Source organism: Trachypithecus francoisi, unplaced genomic scaffold (assembly GCF_009764315.1).
Source record: "Trachypithecus francoisi isolate TF-2019V2 unplaced genomic scaffold, Tfra_2.0 Lachesis_group17, whole genome shotgun sequence".
NCBI lineage: Eukaryota > Metazoa > Chordata > Mammalia > Primates > Cercopithecidae > Trachypithecus > Trachypithecus francoisi.
Window position 1 is genome coordinate 56,896,288 of NW_022681462.1, and position 18,918 is coordinate 56,915,205.

At 37.4% G+C, this 18,918-nt stretch overlaps 1 protein-coding gene and 1 long non-coding RNA gene across 16 annotated transcripts in view; one reads left to right on the forward strand and one right to left on the reverse strand.

The window, feature by feature from the left end:
• Window positions 1–18,918, forward strand: part of NRXN1 (neurexin 1) — a 1,146,744-nt gene that overhangs the window by 435,507 nt on the left and 692,319 nt on the right. The window lies entirely within an intron of this gene.
• LOC117062320 overlaps window positions 17,474–18,918 on the reverse strand; it is a 74,863-nt gene continuing 73,418 nt past the window's right edge. Inside the window, exons 2-3 of the long non-coding RNA XR_004428302.1 lie at window positions 18,778–18,908; window positions 17,474–18,373 (exon numbers count right to left, since the gene is read on the reverse strand). This is a non-coding gene — a long non-coding RNA (uncharacterized LOC117062320). The remainder of the gene's footprint in view (window positions 18,374–18,777; window positions 18,909–18,918) is intronic.

Below are 18,918 nucleotides of genomic sequence, written 5' to 3' on the forward strand. Positions count from 1 at the left end.
TGTAGGATCAGTATGCACTATACCGTATGTCATTTTGTTGTGTCAGCTGACTCACAGAATAGCCATGTTCTTATAATAGCAATAGTATATATTTGAGCTAAGTGCTCTGACTATTCTATTCTCTACAGCCTAGTGAGCACTAGAGATGACGCCTTGGGACCGAGTGACAATTTTCTAGCTTCTCTGTGCTGTCTTCCTGGAGGCAGGGTCTAGGTTTAGTGACTCAGAGAGAGTCTGGTTTAGCCCATCTAGGATAGGCAAATGGGCTTAATATTTTTGGCAGAAGTTCAGGTATAGAAAGAAATTTTTTTTCTACCTGATTTAAAACATGGAAAATGATAGTTTTGCTTTGAAAATTTTAACAAGAAAGCTAGATGGGGTTTGTGGAAATGTCAAAGGCTTTGACAGATTCTTATGTGTCATTAACCTGATTTGTTATAGGCCCAGCCTAGTTTCTTCTAGATCTTGGGAATACTGAAATGTATTTCATTTTTTCTGATGTAATAGTTCAGTACTTAAATGAAAACAGAAGTTGATTATCCTTGCCTCCTTTCATGTGTAAAATAGCACACTGCAGAAATCCTCCTTTCCTTTTAAAAGTCTTCACGATAACTCATGCAGGGTAATAATAACCATTCCCTTATGCAAATGAGGACTCATGAGACCTCAGCAGAACACGTGGCTGTGAGTGTCATCCATGAGTTAATAGGCTGCTAGTAGAGCATTTTACCTGCATCAGATCGTTCAGACAAACCCATGGCATAAACGCTGTAGTGCCTCAATGTGCCTACGATTGTACTAGGCACTGTAAAAATGGACATGAAAAGTAGGAGCTATTGCTGGAAGGGTAAGGGAGTCAGCATATTCACAGAAATAATAATAATATATTAAGCATTTTTTATTTTTCATAAAATCTCTACAATATCCAGTGAGTTACCCAATGGGCATGTGCCTGGGGGGCATCAGGAACACAGTAAAACAACAAGTTTTCAAAAACAAATCTATGAAACTGTGTGAAATAATTTGATATTTGGTATTTCAAACCTATCAGCAAGGAAGTAATGGAAGAAGAAAAAAAAGTTTTGGGTGGGTTTCTGGTATTTTGTCTTTACTAGCCCTTTTTTGAATACAGTATGATTATTATATTGTGGAGAGGGATGCACCACCAGTTTCTCAGAGCCTTATAATTGCAAAGGTCATACTCTAAGCATGAAAAGAGGTACACATAAATACTATCCCTATATGACAAATGAAGACATGCAGACAGGAAAAATGAAGTAACTGACCTAGGGGGAAATAATTAGTAACAAAACTAAGCTCCTCCTCAAATAATCTGACAGTGGAATCCTTGCCCATAACTGATGCTCTGTGTTGTCCCCATAACATATTATAATCTCACTTCGCTTCTCTCATTCTCGGTATTTTTATAAAGATAAAATTAGACGAAATGAGCTTTGTAGGAACCTTTAGGGGAAAGAAAATAGAAAAACGCAGCCTAGATTGCTGGGATATCAGAGAAGGGAAAATCTGATCCGGAAGAAGAAGCAGCAGGGAATATTTCTCAGATGCTCAGTTAGTTATACATGAGCTTTCAGTGGAATCTTTCCCACTCCCCACATTGAATTGGTCTGGAGCTGTTACCTCTGTGAACCTCTTCTCTACTCTGGTAGCCTGCACACTTTTCCTCCTCTAAAGGCAAACTAATATAATGCTTGCTATTGTTTTCCATACTGTGTAGCCGACCATACAAACAGGAATGCACAGAAAACATATTTGGAAGCACTTTCTAAATTTTTATAAAGTATTGGCTCTATACATTGTTAAGGGTAAGTTCACTTCTGTGCATTGTAGCCTTGGGGGCAAGGGAAATAAGCAATTGGGGCAGAAACCAGGCACCTTGCCATAGACACTCCTTTTCGAGATTGGATTCAGGGAGTCCCATCTGCTCAGGTCCCCAAGGAAATGGAACCCAGCTCTTCAGTCCATAAAGCATCTGGTGAGTTCTTGTCTGGAATTCAGCTTTTCAAACATAGAATCTTTCCTTCCAGGGGACCCACAGATTTTTATTTCCCATCATTTTCAGCAGATGCCCCATAGCCTGGAACAGTATCAGCGGTTGGCATAATGAATTGTAGTGCTTTCAAATATCAAGCTAGCATAGCATGGTCTGGCAGGGGGTTCAGTGACATTTTCATTCTGAGGACTTGATACATTTTATAGAATATGACATTTTTCAGCCCAGTAGAAAGCAGCAATGAACAATGTCTGAGACTGAACATTTTCTCTTAATTTCAGCACCTACCAGAGCTTCTTGTTTAAATTGGTCCATTTGCTCATGCATTAACACTTGCATGTGCACATTAAATTAATCAACATAAAAAATACCTAGTGTGGGCCGGCCGTGGGGTGGCTCACGCCTGTAATCCCAGCACTGCAGGACACCAAGGCGAGTGGTCACTTGAAGTCAGGAGTTCAAGACCAGCCTGGCCAACATGGTAAAATCCCGTCTCTACTAAAAATACAAAAAATTAGCCAGACATGCTCACTTTAACCCAGGAGGTAGAGGTTGCAGTGAGCCGAAATCGTGCAACTGCACTCCAGCGTGGGTGACAAAGCAAGACTCTGTCTCAAAAAATATATATATAAATGTATGTGTATATGTGTATGTGTGTGCGTATATATATATATATATATATATATATTATTATTATTACTACCCATGTTCTAGTAATAACTATAGTGTATATTTGGGCTAAGTGATCTGGCTATTCTGTTTTGTACAGATATATATATATACACACACACACACACACATATATATATATAGTATGTGCCAGGCTCTCTGCTAGATATTGGGGCATATAGATGAATAACATAATACACTCAGGAATCTGGAGAGAGAGTTGGACATATAAATATAGATTTACAATACAAGCTTCCTAAGTGAGGTATGAAAAATTCCTCTAATAATACATCAGAAGCTGTAATTAGATTTGCAGAGGAAATTAGTAATCATTTCAAAGAGAAGGTAATAAAGTAATCAGAATTTGTCTCTTTTTGCTTAGCTGTATACTGGGCATGATAGTATATGGGATTGAAGTGCAGTGAATTAGTTCCACGATCACAATTGGAAAAGAATAGGAAAGATAAAATAAGATGAAGGATCAGAAAACACATTGCAAAAAAAAAAAAAGAAAAAAACCTTCATATACATTTAAGTTTGTTACTTAACTAAGTTTGAGCCGTATTTTTAAAAAATCTGAAATTCATCCAAAACAAAATGAGTATTTTGGAGTTCCTCTTAATTTCTTTTATGAGATGATATACTCTTGTCTTTAGATCTTTTGGATCAAAGTCCTTATGTTTGGAAGGAAAGTATTTCTGTGCATGGTAATTGGTGTCTTTTTTTTTCCGGGAAAATTATCACTATTCAAACACATTTAAAACAAATTAATTGCTTTTAAATGAAAATAATACTCTTATTCAGAAGCATGTGATTTTGAATAATAGGAAAATGAGATTTTTATCTTTGTGGAGTAAATATTCTGTGCACAGAAAAATTGTGACTGGGTGTTTAGTTTCATAGATAGTACATGACAAGAGACTATGTACCAGGCTCTCTGTGGAGTACTAGGGACATAAGACCATTAGGTTGACATATGTCATTTAATCAAGGTCATAATAAGTGAATTGCCCTTGACATATGGATGTATTTTTGTGAGCCTAAGTTTCTAAATTTGAATTAAACAATAACTTGTTATAGGTAACTCATTGCATTAAATTAGTTAAGATGAATGGCTTTAGGATCAGACAGTCCTGGATTCCAAACCTGGCTCCCTTAAACTTGGTGGTTGTATTACCTGAGACAAGATAGTTGATGTTTCTGTGCTTTAATTTCTTTCCCCTCTAAAGGATTAAGTGAGACTATGTAATTGAGGCTCTGAGAGTAGTGCCTGGTATATTGTAACATCTCAATCAAGTATAAACTTTATTAATATTCTATTAATATAGTGAGGATTAGCTACAAGTATCTTGCAGACAGGGCCTTCTCATGGACTTATGACCTATGCAGTCACATGGGACCCCACACATAGAAGGGCCCTGCTCTTCATTTAATATCTTCATATTGTCATCTTGAAATTCTTAATAGCTTTTGAACAGTAGACTTCTCATTTTCATTTTACACTGGCCCCTACAAATATGAGAATTGTCCTGGTTGCAGATGAATTTTGAGATTTTGCACACATTGTCTTATTTTAAAAGTTGTTTCATTTAACTGTTCTAAGAGCTTTGTGAGAAAATTGAATTAACTTGGAGACCACAAATTGTATATAATATTATCAGAGCCATATCCCTAATATGTGAAAAAAAGTCAGAAGGAAACCTCTGTTTCTTGACTGCAAGCCCAGTGTGCTTTCCATTTTGTTATCCTGAAATATGGCATCCACCATCTAATGTATCAAAAATTGGTAAAGATAAATAAGAAACTTGAAATTAAAAAAAAAAATGAGTACCTTGTTAAGAAACTGAATTGGGAATTTAATTTTTATAGTTCAAATACAAGTAATTATTTTAGTTCTTAAGAATGTTATCACTGTCTTCATCAGATTTCATTTTGTATTACTTTTCAGAAGCAGTTAGTCTTCCCTACCTGTGTTCACTACCTGTAAACCAAGCAGAGTCTCATAGGAGCATCTGAAATGTTTGTTTGAAAGAGTAAATTGACCTTATTCAGTAACATTTTCTTCCCCAAGGTATCCAGGCTATAAGGTATGATCATCAAGGATTGAAATCAATCTTTCATTAACATTACCTTTGGTTATTGTTTAATAATTATTTGATTTATTATTTGTTTAACAACACATCTATATAAAACTACATAGAATATATAGGAACAATTTTTAAACAAGGATATGCAACTAAAAGCTGTAGTTTTTAGGTAGTTTGAAAGGAAATAAAGCCCATGAACATCTCATAGCATACCTAGAGATTTACTAAACAAGATGTGGACTGTGAACCAGCAGCATGTGCATCACCTAAGAGCTTGTTAAAGATGAAAAGACTTATGCCCCTTCCCATGATCTACTGACAGAGTCTACATTTTAGTAAGATCCCTAAGTGATTGCATATACATATTAAAGTTTAAGAATCACTGAGCTAGAGCACGTCAACCACCATATTATATTGTCATCATTAACAGTATTGGTGCACAATTATTTTATGGATCACTAAACACTGCCAATTAACCTAAATCAGGGTGCACCTTGATTGCAACTCAAATCCAGATTTTAGAAATAGTAAATGTAAAACTGCTAATTTGTAGCTCAGTAGTGACTCTGAGGCTTACAGCTAGTGTCAAGATCCCACAGAAACTCTGATTTACCCCCAGGTCCCAGGTGGGCTTGGCCTTCTTTCTGGAGATGGAAGTCAGGATCTTCTCATCTGATTGCACTGACGGCAGATGAGCCATGAGGACTCTTGTAGATAATCCCCTAACAATCCAAATTAGGAGCAGCTGCAGTCTTGGAATGATGGTGTTGACTATCCAAGTAATAAGCTTTTGATTCTGAAGTAGTTGGACCTAAGCCCAAGACCATTAAAGTAAAATGCCTGTATGTTTTAATATCAATTTAAAAGTAGGTCTCCTATACTTTTATTTGATTTTTAGAGTCCTGCTTTCATAGCAAAATTTTTTCACTTGCCAAAATGCAGAAAATCACTATGTGCAAGTTTACTTGGTTTAATTATCATTTCTGTATGGTAATACCCTTATGCTGAATTCTGTATATATTCTTTATTTTTAGGCCATGGTTTATATAGGATTATTTTACCTTATCACAATTTGCTAACTTATGTATTTATTTCCATTTTAATGACTTTGTAATATAATGGCTTATGCCCTAAAGGAAGTAAACTCTTCCTTGGATATAAGTTGGACAGTTGGGGATTTGCAGTCTTAAGGAACAATTTAGGGAAATGCTGCTTATGCAACATGAATTTTGTGAAGAGCCCCTTAGAGGCACCCATGAAGTATGGCACCTCTCTAAACTGAAGCACACCTGCCTTGAAATTTTCGTGGTGATTAGATGAACAAAGGGATGCCTTTAGCTGACACAAATAGAAACACTATTATTTCCAGAGAGCCTGTGAGTGTATGCTTACATCATGTTTATAAAAAGACGACTTTGTCTGAAGTGAGCTGACTGCAGGCTTTGCAGAGAAGAAGGAGCTGTCCCAGACTCTCACATTTTCTTTAGGACATCAGAATTTTATGGCATTTTATCCCTTTTCACACTCTCTTCCCCTCAACTGAGTTTGTATTTAGAGGCTATCTGTTCCAAAATATATATTCAAACTAAATTAGGCTTCGTTAGATGACAATAACACTGAAAATACCACCGCCACCCCTACTGTCCACCCAGAAAAATGCAGCATTTTTTCACTTCACTTGCAGTCTTAATAAACTCTTTCTTTTTGTCTTTGAAATACACATAACACACGAAGCAATTAAATGTCAAGTGGAATACTTATAAATGTAGATTAACCACAAAGGAAGAATTTTGCATTCATAGTAGTTTTTCTTTAAGTAGTACTTCTGATCCTCAAATTAAAACTATCATTTCTTTTTTTCAATTCTAAAACTTAGTTATTCTTTAATTTTTAATCTTAGAGGGAAGAACTGACTGGAAAATTAATGGGTGGCTTGGGAAAAGGTAACTATGTCATGTAGCCAAATGAATATATTCTAATGTATGAAAGAAGTTTTATTTTATTATTGTTGTTAGGTATGAGCAGCTCACACAGGATCTACCCACTTGGCAAATATTTAAATGTGCAACATAGTATTGTTATGTATAGGCACAATGTTATACAGCAGATCTCTAGAATTTATTCTTCTTGCATAATGAAATTTTATAATTATTGACTGACCCCATTTCTCCCTTCCCCCAGACCCTGGCAACCACAATTCTATTCCTTGCTTCTATAACGTAGACTGTTTTACATATTTCTTGTAAGTGGAATCATGCAGTATTTATCCTTCTGTGACTGGCTTATTAACTTGGCATAATGTCCTCAGATTCATTCTTGTTGACACATATTGCAGGATTTCCTTCTTTTTTTTTTTCTTTCTTTTTTTTTTTTTTTCCTGAAACAGAGTCTTGCTCTGTTGGCCAGGCTAGAGTATGGTGGTATAATCTTAGCTCACTGCGCCTTCCACCTCTCGGGTTCAGCCATTCTCCTGCCTCAGCCTCCTGGGTAGCTGGGATTATAGGCTCATGCCACCAGGCCTGGCTAATTTTTGTATTTTTTGGTAGAGACGGGGTTTCACCATGTTGGCCAGGCTGGTCTTGAACTCCTGATTTCAAGAGATCTGCCTGCCTTTGCCTCCCAAAGTGCTAGGATTATAGGCTCCTGGCCAATTTTCTTCTTTTTTAAGGCAGAATAATACTCCCTTGTATGTATATACCACATTTTTAAAAATCCATTCATCCATCAATGGACATATAAGTTGTTTGCTCATCCTGGCTATTGTGAAGAGCGCTATAGTGATCATAAGATTACAAATATCTCTTAAAAATTCTGACCTCATTTCTTTTGGCTAAATACTCAGAAGTGGGATTGCTGCGTCATACATTAATTCTATTTTTATTTTCTCGAGGAACCTCCGTACTGTTTTCTAGAGTTACTGCACCATTTTGCATCTTCACTAACAGTATACGCAGCTTCCAGTTTATCCACATCCTCTCCAACAGTTGTTGTTTTTTTTTTCTTTTTTGTCTTTTTAAATAATAACTAGCCTAACAGGCATGAGGTGATATCTCACTGTAGTTTTAATTTGCATTTCTCTGGTGATTACTGACATTGGGTATCTTTTTACATACTTGTTGGCCATTTGTATTTCTTCTTTGAAGAAATGTTTATTCAAGTCCTTAGCCCATTTTTAATTGGATTATTGTTATCATTGCTGTTGAGTTTCTACTGGAGAATGGGGCAGCTCCTCCAAATGTGTTCATTTATTCAACAAGCCCTCACTGAGTGCCAACAGAATCTTAAGCACTGACTAGATGCTGGGTTTACAAATATGGATAATTCACATTGCCTTGGCCAGATTCCAAAGACTCACAACAATACAAATGAATTACAGTGCCTTTAATTCGATAATACAATGTATTCAGTGACCACAACAAAATTGGCACTGATCTAGATGCTAAATAAGCATAGAAACAGGATTAAGACATGGTTCAGGAGAGATAAACATACACTCAATTAGATATTTCTGCTTTTTCATCTTACCTTTGAATTATCTCTGTCATAGCATTTATTGCTACTGTAATGTAATTTTACCAGTATTTCATCAACTGGGGTTTCCCAAGTAGATGAAACCCTAAAGCCCTAAGACATCTGTTGTATGTAATGGTGCTAATTATATATCCTCCTTGGGAGAATTGAGGAAATACTCAAATGACTTTCTGTTTTCTCTGTTTCAGATGAGGATTTGGGTTGAGAAAAGCTGGTAGTAATTTTTGTGATGGTAGAGATTGTGACTTTTATTTCTTTAATGGTATAATTTGGGGCATAGTAGGTGTTCTATAACCTTTGTGTAGATTCATTGTAATTATATTCAAATGAAACAGGTTCTATAATAGAGATTTATGCCACATTCTATTGCAATGCAGTGTAGGGATGGTGACTGAGAAACATGCAGAAAAAGACTTTCCCAAGGAGGTAACATTTGAGAAAAGTAGTATGGCACTGAACGAAAAGTAGTATGTCACCAAGTAAACAAAGATACGAGATAAGAGTTGAGACAGGAAAAGTTGGAGAAAAGGTGCAGGTGTGAAATAATAAATGATGTGTTTGGGGTATATTTGGAGTTAGTGTGGCTGGAGAAAAGATGCATGGGGAAAGAGGTCAACAATTGTGCTGCATAAAAATTTGGATAAATGATGTTGAAATGGATAAAGTAATGACAGGATGTGACTGCTGCAAGGAAGGCATTGGAATTTACCCTGTAGGTCAGTGGATCGAAGTTTTATGCATAAGCATCATCTGAGAGCTTATTAAACTGCAGCTTCATGTCCCCTTGCTTCTGATTCAACAGTGGACCTGCATTTTTAACGTAAATGTAAGGTGATACAGAAGCAAATGATGCAAGGGAAACAACTTCACCCTAATCAAGGCTGCTGTTTATTATTCGCTGCCATGGAGATTTCTAGAAAACTTTGCATAGGATCAGCATTTTATAGGAATAAACGATCAAAAGAGCCTAAGCCTCCATGTAAAGATACTGAAACAGATCTATTGGAAGAGACAGTGTAGAGATTCTTCAAAGGTAGAATTAAGATGTCTTTGTATAGTTTTGGAAAAAGAATACAAAATACAAACACAAGCAAAATCTGCATATTTCTACCCAAACAAAGCAATCAAACCAGATATGCTTCAGATTAAAGTGAAAAGGAGTAGGGAGCTTGCGTGGTGGGAAGCATGAAGGAACTTATAAAATTGGCTTCGTAAGATGCGTTTTTTAATTGTTTAGACTGCTCGGTTGTCAAAGGTGACCAGTCTGTGTGGAGTGCAACCCAGTGCATTTTATTCAACCTCTATGAGCACTAGGGTTTTCATCTTTCAAGTGAAAGCATTAATCTCTGTGTACCTTAAGGTCCCTCTCTACAATAAGATTTAAGTTCTGTGGTTACAAACACAGAAAACATATTTTTATATAAAGCTGTCTTTAAAGTTGTTACTGAAAAGTCATCTAGCCAAACGGGTCCCAACATATCACACTAAGTGGCCTTAGTTATTCTAAAAAGGTAAGAGAAAAAAAAAAAAAAAAGGTAAGAGAGAGAATACTTTTCTACCACTACCATCTCCTTGATCAAAAGCAAAACAACAAACAAAAATCCTCTTCAAATTTAAGAAAAAAGTGTGTTGAAAGAGATTCCTATCTGCCTGCTTAGTTTTTCTTTCTTTCTTTTTCCCCCTTTGAGTAAAGTTGGGCAAAGCATCCAAGAATCAGATTATCAAGAGGCGGCACAAGATGTAAAAGTCTGCCTCTGCCCAGGTCCCCACAGCCTTTCTGAGCCAGCCAATGGCTTTGATGCTAGAGCTTAGCATTCTCATTAAGTTTTACAGGTTTCCATCAAACAGCTTCACTGGTTTAAACCTGAAGCTGGTCCCATAGTCCAGTCATAGGGTGTATGATCAAAACACATGATGTTTTTAAAAATTCAAAATACTGGATATGCTTCCACTGTTCCATGCTTCTCTGTATTCTAGCAAAGGTAGATGGATAAGCTCTGCATGCAGTTGCCTCATAGTCAATTTTTAAATAATTATTTGATTCTGTGAGAGGTATGGTGCTTATGAACAGGTAACAGATCTCTGCCAGGTGATAGATGTTAAGAATGATTATCTTTAGGAAATGATTTCTAGGAGAGTTTTTGACTGAAAACTCTTGGCAAGGACCAGGAAATATCAGGGGCAGACTATGTCTTCTATTCTAGCTCTGCTGGCCCCAGGGCTGGAGTCCATTAAAGAATATAAATGAAAGAGTGAGAATCCATCCCTGTAGTTGGTCCTATGATCACACATGCTAAACAGTGTGTAATTATGGGAGGACATTAAAATGCCAGTGGAAGAGATGGATGAGATTCAAAACATGTTTTCTTTTCTGGGTCAGTAAAGTCTGTTTTCTTTTTTGCAAGAATCCATGTTCCCTTTTCTTCTATGAAGAATATAAAATGTATCTGGGCCATCAGTAATTTTAAAAGAAAGGAAGGGAAGAAGGGAGCAAAGGGGGCAGAAAGGGAGGGAAAAAGAAGGGAAGATAGGAAGCTTCCTTTTGATAGTCATCTTTCTTGATGGGAAAAATAATGTGCAAAATTAATAAATAACAGCAATTTTTGGAAAGTATTGATTCTGGAAAAGAAATTCTGAACCATGAAGAGATCTTTAAAGATAAACAAAACTGAAACTTAAATATAGAGGATCTCTATGAAGCTTGAGAGGGAAAAAAAAAAGAGAGAAATGAACATTCTCTAATGTTCTAACTGACTTTCAGTGGAATTTTCAGGGAAGCAAAATCTTGTCTGAGGATGTATCAGGAAGAAGATCTCTACCCTCTTTTTTCCATTTATCAACCTGGATGGTCATTTTTTGTTTGTTTGTTTGTTTTGATCCTGATATCCCATTTAGATTTTCAGCCTTTTGCATAAGGCCTTACAATTTTTTTTTTTTTTTTTTTTTTTGAGACGGAGTCTCGCTCTGTCACCCAGGCTGGAGTGCAGTGGCCGGATCTCAGTTCACTGCAAGCTCCGCCTCCCGGGTTCACGCCATTCTCCTGCCTCAGCCTCCCAAGTAGCTGGGACTACAGGCGCCTGCCACCTCGCCTGGCTAGTTTTTTGTATTTTTTAGTAGAGACGAGGTTTCACCATGTTAGCCAGGATGGTCTCGATCTCCTGACCTCGTGGTCCGCCCGCCTCGGCCTCCCAAAGTGCTGGGATTACAGGCTTGAGCCACCACGCCCGGCCGGCCTTACAATTTTAAGGAAAAAAAGAAAGAGAGAGAGATGAGATCATTTAGTCTTATTTAAAATGAGAAAACTGAAGGGACATATTTTACCCTCACTTTTAACAACTCGTAACTGGGTCTTATGATTCTTGGTTCAAGCTCTTTATAACTCTATTAGCTTCTGTATATTTCTTTCTTAGCTCCATGTAACTGGTGAACATTGTGGATCAAAGATGTGACAGTTCTGTTTCATAACACCGGTTTGTGTCTGACTAACCCATGAAATAGAACTATCTCAGAACAAGGAAGGAACAGACCTGTCTTATGCAATGGTACATTTTAATGATATTTAAATATACTCCAGTCTATGATGTGTATGGCAGACATAGCAAACACTTAATAAACTGAAGTGGTTTTTAAATCCTTCAGGTCAACTCTATACAAGCTTGAGAAAGTCCACTTAAAACATTCCTTAATGGACGGCAGTATTGTTAGGAAAAACTTACAAATGCATCAGGTTAATTTCAAATTTCAAATTCTTGTCACCACTCTTCCCATCCATTGCTTGCCAAAGGTGAACATTTTGGATATCTTCGAACAACTGACTTTCTTATAATTACATTATAGAAGTCCAGGTTCATAATTGTTGAGAGTTATTTGAACAATCATTTGTGATAACTCAAATGAATGACATAATCCATCAGAATTTCCGTTGTTTTGGTACCATCCTGAAAAACAGGTGTCTAGCATGCTTGTCAAACCACGTATTATACTACTTGAAGAACAGATCCAAGAGTTAAATTCTCACAAACCCTGTTTGGATATTTTGGAGACTGGCTTCAGTCTGATGAATGCTAAAACACATGGGATCTTCACAACACTCTGATTTAATTTACTTTTTATTTTTCTCATAGGTAGTCATGTTTTTCCATAAGCTTAAAGTGTTAACACTAGAAAAAATATAAAGCAGTATATATCATACTGTTTAGGGAAATAAACTCTGTAGTTACATAGGTGAATAAATTAAGACACAGTGAGATTAAGTGACTTCTTCCAAATTATTTATTTATTTTTGCCAAGATGTGTCATCAGTCAGGTATCCTTGATGAATTCAGTAAGATCTTCAATTTGACAAAATAGTAACCATATTGGTAGAAGCATCTACAACACAACCCAATACTACTTTTTTCATTTTTTTTAAATTCACAAATAAACTTAGAATGTGAAAGCATTTTCCCATTGCTAGTCTTCTGAATGTCAGAATCCTTCATATCATTTTCTCTTTTCTTATTCATACCAGAACTTTAATGATCTTATGTTTCTACAAGCATATCTCAAATTAACCTTGACTTTCTTGTCTGTCATCATCTAATTAAAAAGTTCTTCAACTGGTTTTGGAGAAATGCTATTCTTTAGTTATTTCTCTTGAAACTTCTAAGTAAAGTCATGAGGTGTTCCAGGGTCCATAAAACAGGTCTTTTACATTTATTACTATTCCTTGCCCCAAAAAAGCAAGACTTGGGCCAGGCACGGTGGCTCATCCCTGTAATCCCAGCACTTTGGGAGGCTGAGGCAGGTGGATCACTTAAGGTCAGGAATTTGAGACCAGCCTTGTCAACATCGTGAAACCCTGTCTCTACTAAAAAACACAAAAATTAGGACGTGCCTGTAATCCCAGCTACTTGGGAAGCCGAGGCAGGAGAATTGCTTGAACCCGGGAGGCAGAGGTTGGAGTGAGCCAAGATGGCACCACAGGCCGGGCGCGGTGGCTCAAGCCTGTAATCCCAGCACTTTGGGAGGCTGAGACGGGCGGATCACAAGGTCAGGAGATCGAGACCATCCTGGCTAATATGGTGAAACCCCGTCTCTACTAAAAAATACAAAAAACTAGCCGGGCGAGGTGGCGGGCACCTGTAGTCCCAGCTACTTGGGAGGCTGAGGCAGGAGAATGGCATAAACCCAGGGGGCGGAGCTTGCAGTGAGCTGAGATCGGCCACTGCACTCCAGCCTGGGCGACAGAGCAAGACTCTGTCTCAAAAAAAAAAAAAAAAAAAAGATGGCACCACTGCACTCCAGCTTGGGTAACAGAGTGAGACTCTGCCTCAGGAAAAAAAAAAAAAAAAAAAAAAAAAGCAAGTCTTACTGCTTTTACTTAGAAATTTTTCTTTCTTTTTTTTTTTTATTTTCAGACATTAACAAACTTTGAAAGTCATAATATATCTATCCCTGGAAGGATGTAACTATAATTGTCATAGAACTGTAAGAAATTATGCTACATTATGTGCATCCTTATTCTTTGAGGAAACAATAAATTTACCTCAGGTTTTTATTTTTATTTTTAGATTTTCAATGACATTCTGCATTTCTTCTTGCTTTTGGCTAGTCAGACACATCTCTTCTAAAATATTAATATTTTAAATACTAGTTTTAAATATTCTAAAATATTAGTTTTGTTCCTAATTTTATCTAGAACCCTGGATAATTTAATATATAATATATAATTTAATATATAATTAATTTCCAATATAAGCAATCAATTTGCTTTCCACAGTTTGGTTTTGTATCCCCTGTTTTCTGATATGTCATTCTGCTTTCCTTCACTTGGGTTATAGTTATTCAAATAACTAAAATTCACCCCATCAACTGACAGAACAATTATTCACCTTTTGTACCTTGTAAAAATGCATTAAATTTCTATCCATAACTGGAAGTATAATGCATGTTTTAGCTTCTTATAGGAAACATCCAAACATTTCTGATGATTTCCTTTTCATCAGGTGCAACCACCTCAACTTCAATTAGCCAGACAAATTTCCTGATCCTGTACTCCTTATTCTGACAAAGAAATTTTTACTTGGTTTCTGGGATATTGACTTATGTAATTTTCAGGGAAACATGTTTCCCTTGAATTATTTCTGTTTCTCACTTTATCTTAAAAGTCCTGTTTCATGCAATACTCATCATGTCTTTGGAAAAACATTCCGAAGTGTGTTTTCTTTATTATAGCATAATTTTCAAGTCAAGAATATTTATTGTGCATTTGGCATTGTTAGAGATATAAATTTTCTCCTAAAATAGTTGAGCATTGAACTGAGAAGTCAGATTTCAACAGCTAAACATATTTGTTTATTACTTCAGTAAGTTTATTACTTCAGTAGTGACCACCTTCTAAAGGCACAATTTATTTAGAGCTGTGTGGCTTGCCAATTTTTGTAACGGCTGAATTTTTATAAGGTCCTTAGTGAGCTTGCAATCTAAGAATGTTTCTTACATGAACTCTGTAGTGATACTGCCTAGGATTTTATTTTGGTGTGACCTTGGCAAATAAGTCATTTTCTCAGTCCCTCTGATTCCTCATCTGTAAGGTGGAGACATAAAAGTATCTACAGATAGGGTTTTTGTGAGTGTTAAATGAGATAGTTGATGTATCTTTAAAAGAAATGGGAGAGTTGGCCAGGCACGGTAGCTCACGCCTGTAATCCCAGCACTTTGGGAGGCTAAGGCAAGTGGATCACTTTAGGTCAGGAGTTTGAGACCAGCCTGGCCAACGTGGTGAAACCCTGTCTCTGCTAAAAGTACAAGACAAAAAGAAAACAAAAATTAGCTGAGTGTGGTGGCGGGCACTTGTAATCCCAGCTGCTTGTGAGGCTGAGGCAGGAGAATCACTTGAACCCGCAAAGTGGAGGTTGCAGTGAGCCAAGATTGCACCACTGCACTCCAGCCTGGGAGACAGAGGGAGACTCTTTCTCAAAAAAAAAAAAAAAAAGTGTGTGTGAATGTGTGTATATGTATGTGTATATATATATGAAAGTTAGGATTACATAGGATTACAGCTTATAAGTATGTATATAAATGGCACTTTGGGGCATTTTATACATGGTATTTAGTCTTTACAATAGACTTGGAGAGTAATTATTCTTTCTGATTTAAAAAGGTTAATTTATTTTATTTTATTTTTTTCTTTATAAGAAGGCTCAAGGAAGCTAAGTAACTTGCCCAAGGCTGCCTCCAGTTAAGAGATGGAACAAAGATGCAAACTAAATCAATGTGATTCTAAAGGTTGTTTCCCTCCTCTGTGCCCTGATGATAGTGCAATAGCAGGAAGAGTACTAGATAAGGGCAGGCAAAATTTAGTTTTGATTTGAACTCATTCATTTATTTGTTCTATTAATTCACAAGGTAGAGGTATTGAGGATTTGGGAATTTTTTTTTTTCCTTTGAGATGGAGTTTTGCCCTATTGCCCAGGCTGGAATACAATGGCATATCTCAGCTCACTGCAACTCAGCCTCTGGGATTACAGGTGCCTGCCACCATGCCTGGCTAATTTTTGTATTTTTGGCAAATACGGGGTTTCACCATGTTGGCCAGGCCAGTCTCGAACTCCTGACCTCAGGTAATTGGCCTGCCTCAGCCTCCCAAAGTGCTGGGATTACAGGCGTGAGCCACTCTGCCCAATCGGGAATGGGCATTTTATCAGAAAAGGTAATGACAGACAAGGGGAGACTCAATCATTTTTTTAGACTCAGTCATTTATTTTGTCAACATTTATTGGATACTGAGCAGCATTCTCAATGTGTGTTGGCTGCTGAGCAGCAAACAAGAAAACCTGTATTTGCAGTGCTTAAGAAACCTGTAGGTAAAGAGGAATGCAGAACAGGTTCTCAAGAGAGAGATTAGGAGCCATTCACATGGAGGAGGTGTTGAACATTCGGATATGCCATGCCCATTCTGGGAAGTTTATGAGGAGACATGGGAAAAACCAGAACCATCAGGACATTGAAATGCACCCACTTTAGAGAATGAAGATATGAAGAGAAGACAAGGAAGAGAAGACATAGGAAGGGAAGAGATGTATCCCGGGGTAGGGCACTAGCTGAATGACAGTTAACACAAGAGGAGACAGCTTGAGAGGGGGCCTTATGGCGGGAGAGGATGAGATAGATTCTTGAAAGTAGATCCTCAGGCTGCTGTAGTAGTAAATAAGAGAGACTGTATCCCTCTTCACACATCAATCAAAGGTTTGGGGTATTGTGATATGGCTAGAGGGTCAGTCTCTTCTGAGGTAGCTATTAACAGAGACCCAACTACAACCTAAGACAGAGCCAGGTCCCTCCTCAAGACAAGACCCTTCATATGACTTTGTTCATTAAGAAGCATGTCCTGCCGGGCACGGTGACTCATTCCTGAAATTCTAGCACTTTGGGAGTGCTGAGACAGGCAGATAGCTTGAGCCCAGGAGTTGGAGATCAGCCTGGTGAAACCCCATCCCTACAAAAAGTACAAAAATATTAACTGGGCATGGTGGCATATGCCTGTTGTCCCAGCTACTCGGGAGGATTGCTGGAGTCCAGGAGGCAGAGGTTACACTGCACTGTGATCATGCCACAGTACTCCAGCCTGGGTAACAGAGCAAGACTGGGTCAAAAAAAAAAAAAAAAAAGAAAAGAAAAGAAAAGAAAAGAAAAGAATCATGTCCTAGGAATTTTCCCTTGTTCACCATAAACACCTCAGGAGCAATCCGAAAAGATTTCATTTTCCAGACAGACTAGGGAAATCCCTACTGAATGTCCATATCAGGTGGGGCTCCTGAAGGCTGCCAAGCCAGTTAGGCAGATGGGTCCCTTCTCCGAGGGAGAACAGGCAAACCTCACCATCTGTTCTGCTAGATACAAAGCTTTTTGTTTGTAGTTTTGACCTGGCTGAGCCCTTTCTTCTAGTAGTTGTAATAAAATTATTGTGGACTACACAGTATCACTGTCTAGACACAGTGAAATAGTGGAGAGGGTCAGAGATCTGGAATTAGACGTTTGTATTCCAAACCCAAGTCCAGCAGTTTTGGCAAGTTGCATAATTTCTTTTAATGTGATTTCTCTGTGAAAGAGGAGTAGGATAACAAAGGATTATTCTGGCAATTTGAAATGGTGCACCTCGACAAAGAAACACATAGAAGATTCTCCAAAACACAGCAATTTTTAATAACATGGGATAGGTTGTGAATGATATAGACAACTATTATAAAAGACTGAGAAGATGTGAGAAAGAACAAGGATCTGAGAAAAGGTAGTGTAAGGTAGTGGAACCATCTTTGGAAAAAAAAACATTTGTCCAAAGAACTCAGATTATAAGAGATTATGAAGAGTAGATGAAGAAGAGAAAGAAGCAATGCATTTATATTTGGTTGTTTTTCTTAGAAAGTTGGCAATGAGCAAAAAGAGAGAAGGAGTGTCATTGCTGGAAGAAGTAAAAGATTGAGGAGAAGCTTCTAACGCCTGATCATAACAGTGCCATCAAAACAAATGTGAAAACCAGTCTACTCTATCTAGAAATAAATATGCTTATGCAAAGTTAGTGTTCTCAGAGGAAATAACCAAGAAATTGTTGGGGGAGCCATTAGGAGACAGAAATTGAAACTGATGGAAAGATAAGAGCCTCTATAACATAGTGTTTATTCTTACATTATAGTTTTTATTTATTTTTTGCATTGTTTTAGCATTTTGGTTCTCACTTACCCTTACTACAGCAGAACTGTTGGAGAATTATTAAGGAACATAGATAATAATGGCAGTAGAAACCAAAGTCATAATTGACTTTAGTCAAAAAACAGCTGAGAGGCTTAGGCCTTCAAATTCTCCCTTTCTACGGCAGAATTTCAAGTGATAGGCATTTTTTGAGGCAGCCATTCCAATCTTCCTGGAATCGGTCTTCCTGGGTACTTGTCTTTGATCCGTTTCCATTAATCTCAGGTCTATCTGTCCTGGAGGACTTGCCACACTCATAGCCTCAAATGCTGACCATGGCTTATTTGCAATTCTGTTAATAATGTTCCTCTGGCTCTTATTTGTGATTTAGTGCTTCTCTCACCTGGAGCAAAGGTAGAGGGGAAGTGTCAAGCTGGAGTAGGAGGAGAGTTTTTTTTTTTTTAAACCCTGGCCCATAAATCATAATCAAGGAATTTGGAGCATGCCCCACTTCTTGCAAAAAAGTAGCCCAGAGAAAAATTGCATAACCCCAAAGCATCTCATATCTAAATAATAATAATAACCAGAGAACACATTCCTTCTTTCTTCCAAAACCCAGAATATGTTTTCTGTCAAATCAGGTCACAACCTAAGAAAAATTCCTCTTTCCTCTTTCTTGGGCAAGTGTCTTACACTCAGCACACTGAGGTCTCTCCATCATTTCAAAAACCCTCTTTACTGTTTTATTCCAGGTGGCCACAGGTCCTCATAAAAATGCACACCCTATGTTCGTGCACCCCAGCATACCAGCTTTCCCAATCTGGATGTGCAGATAAGATCTCCATTCTGGTGTTTCACTATTGTTTTCCTTGATTTTTTTTAAGAAGAGAGGTCAACTGTTACTCATTTTAGAATTCATGTCAGTGCTCAGAGAGTACCTAGGACAAA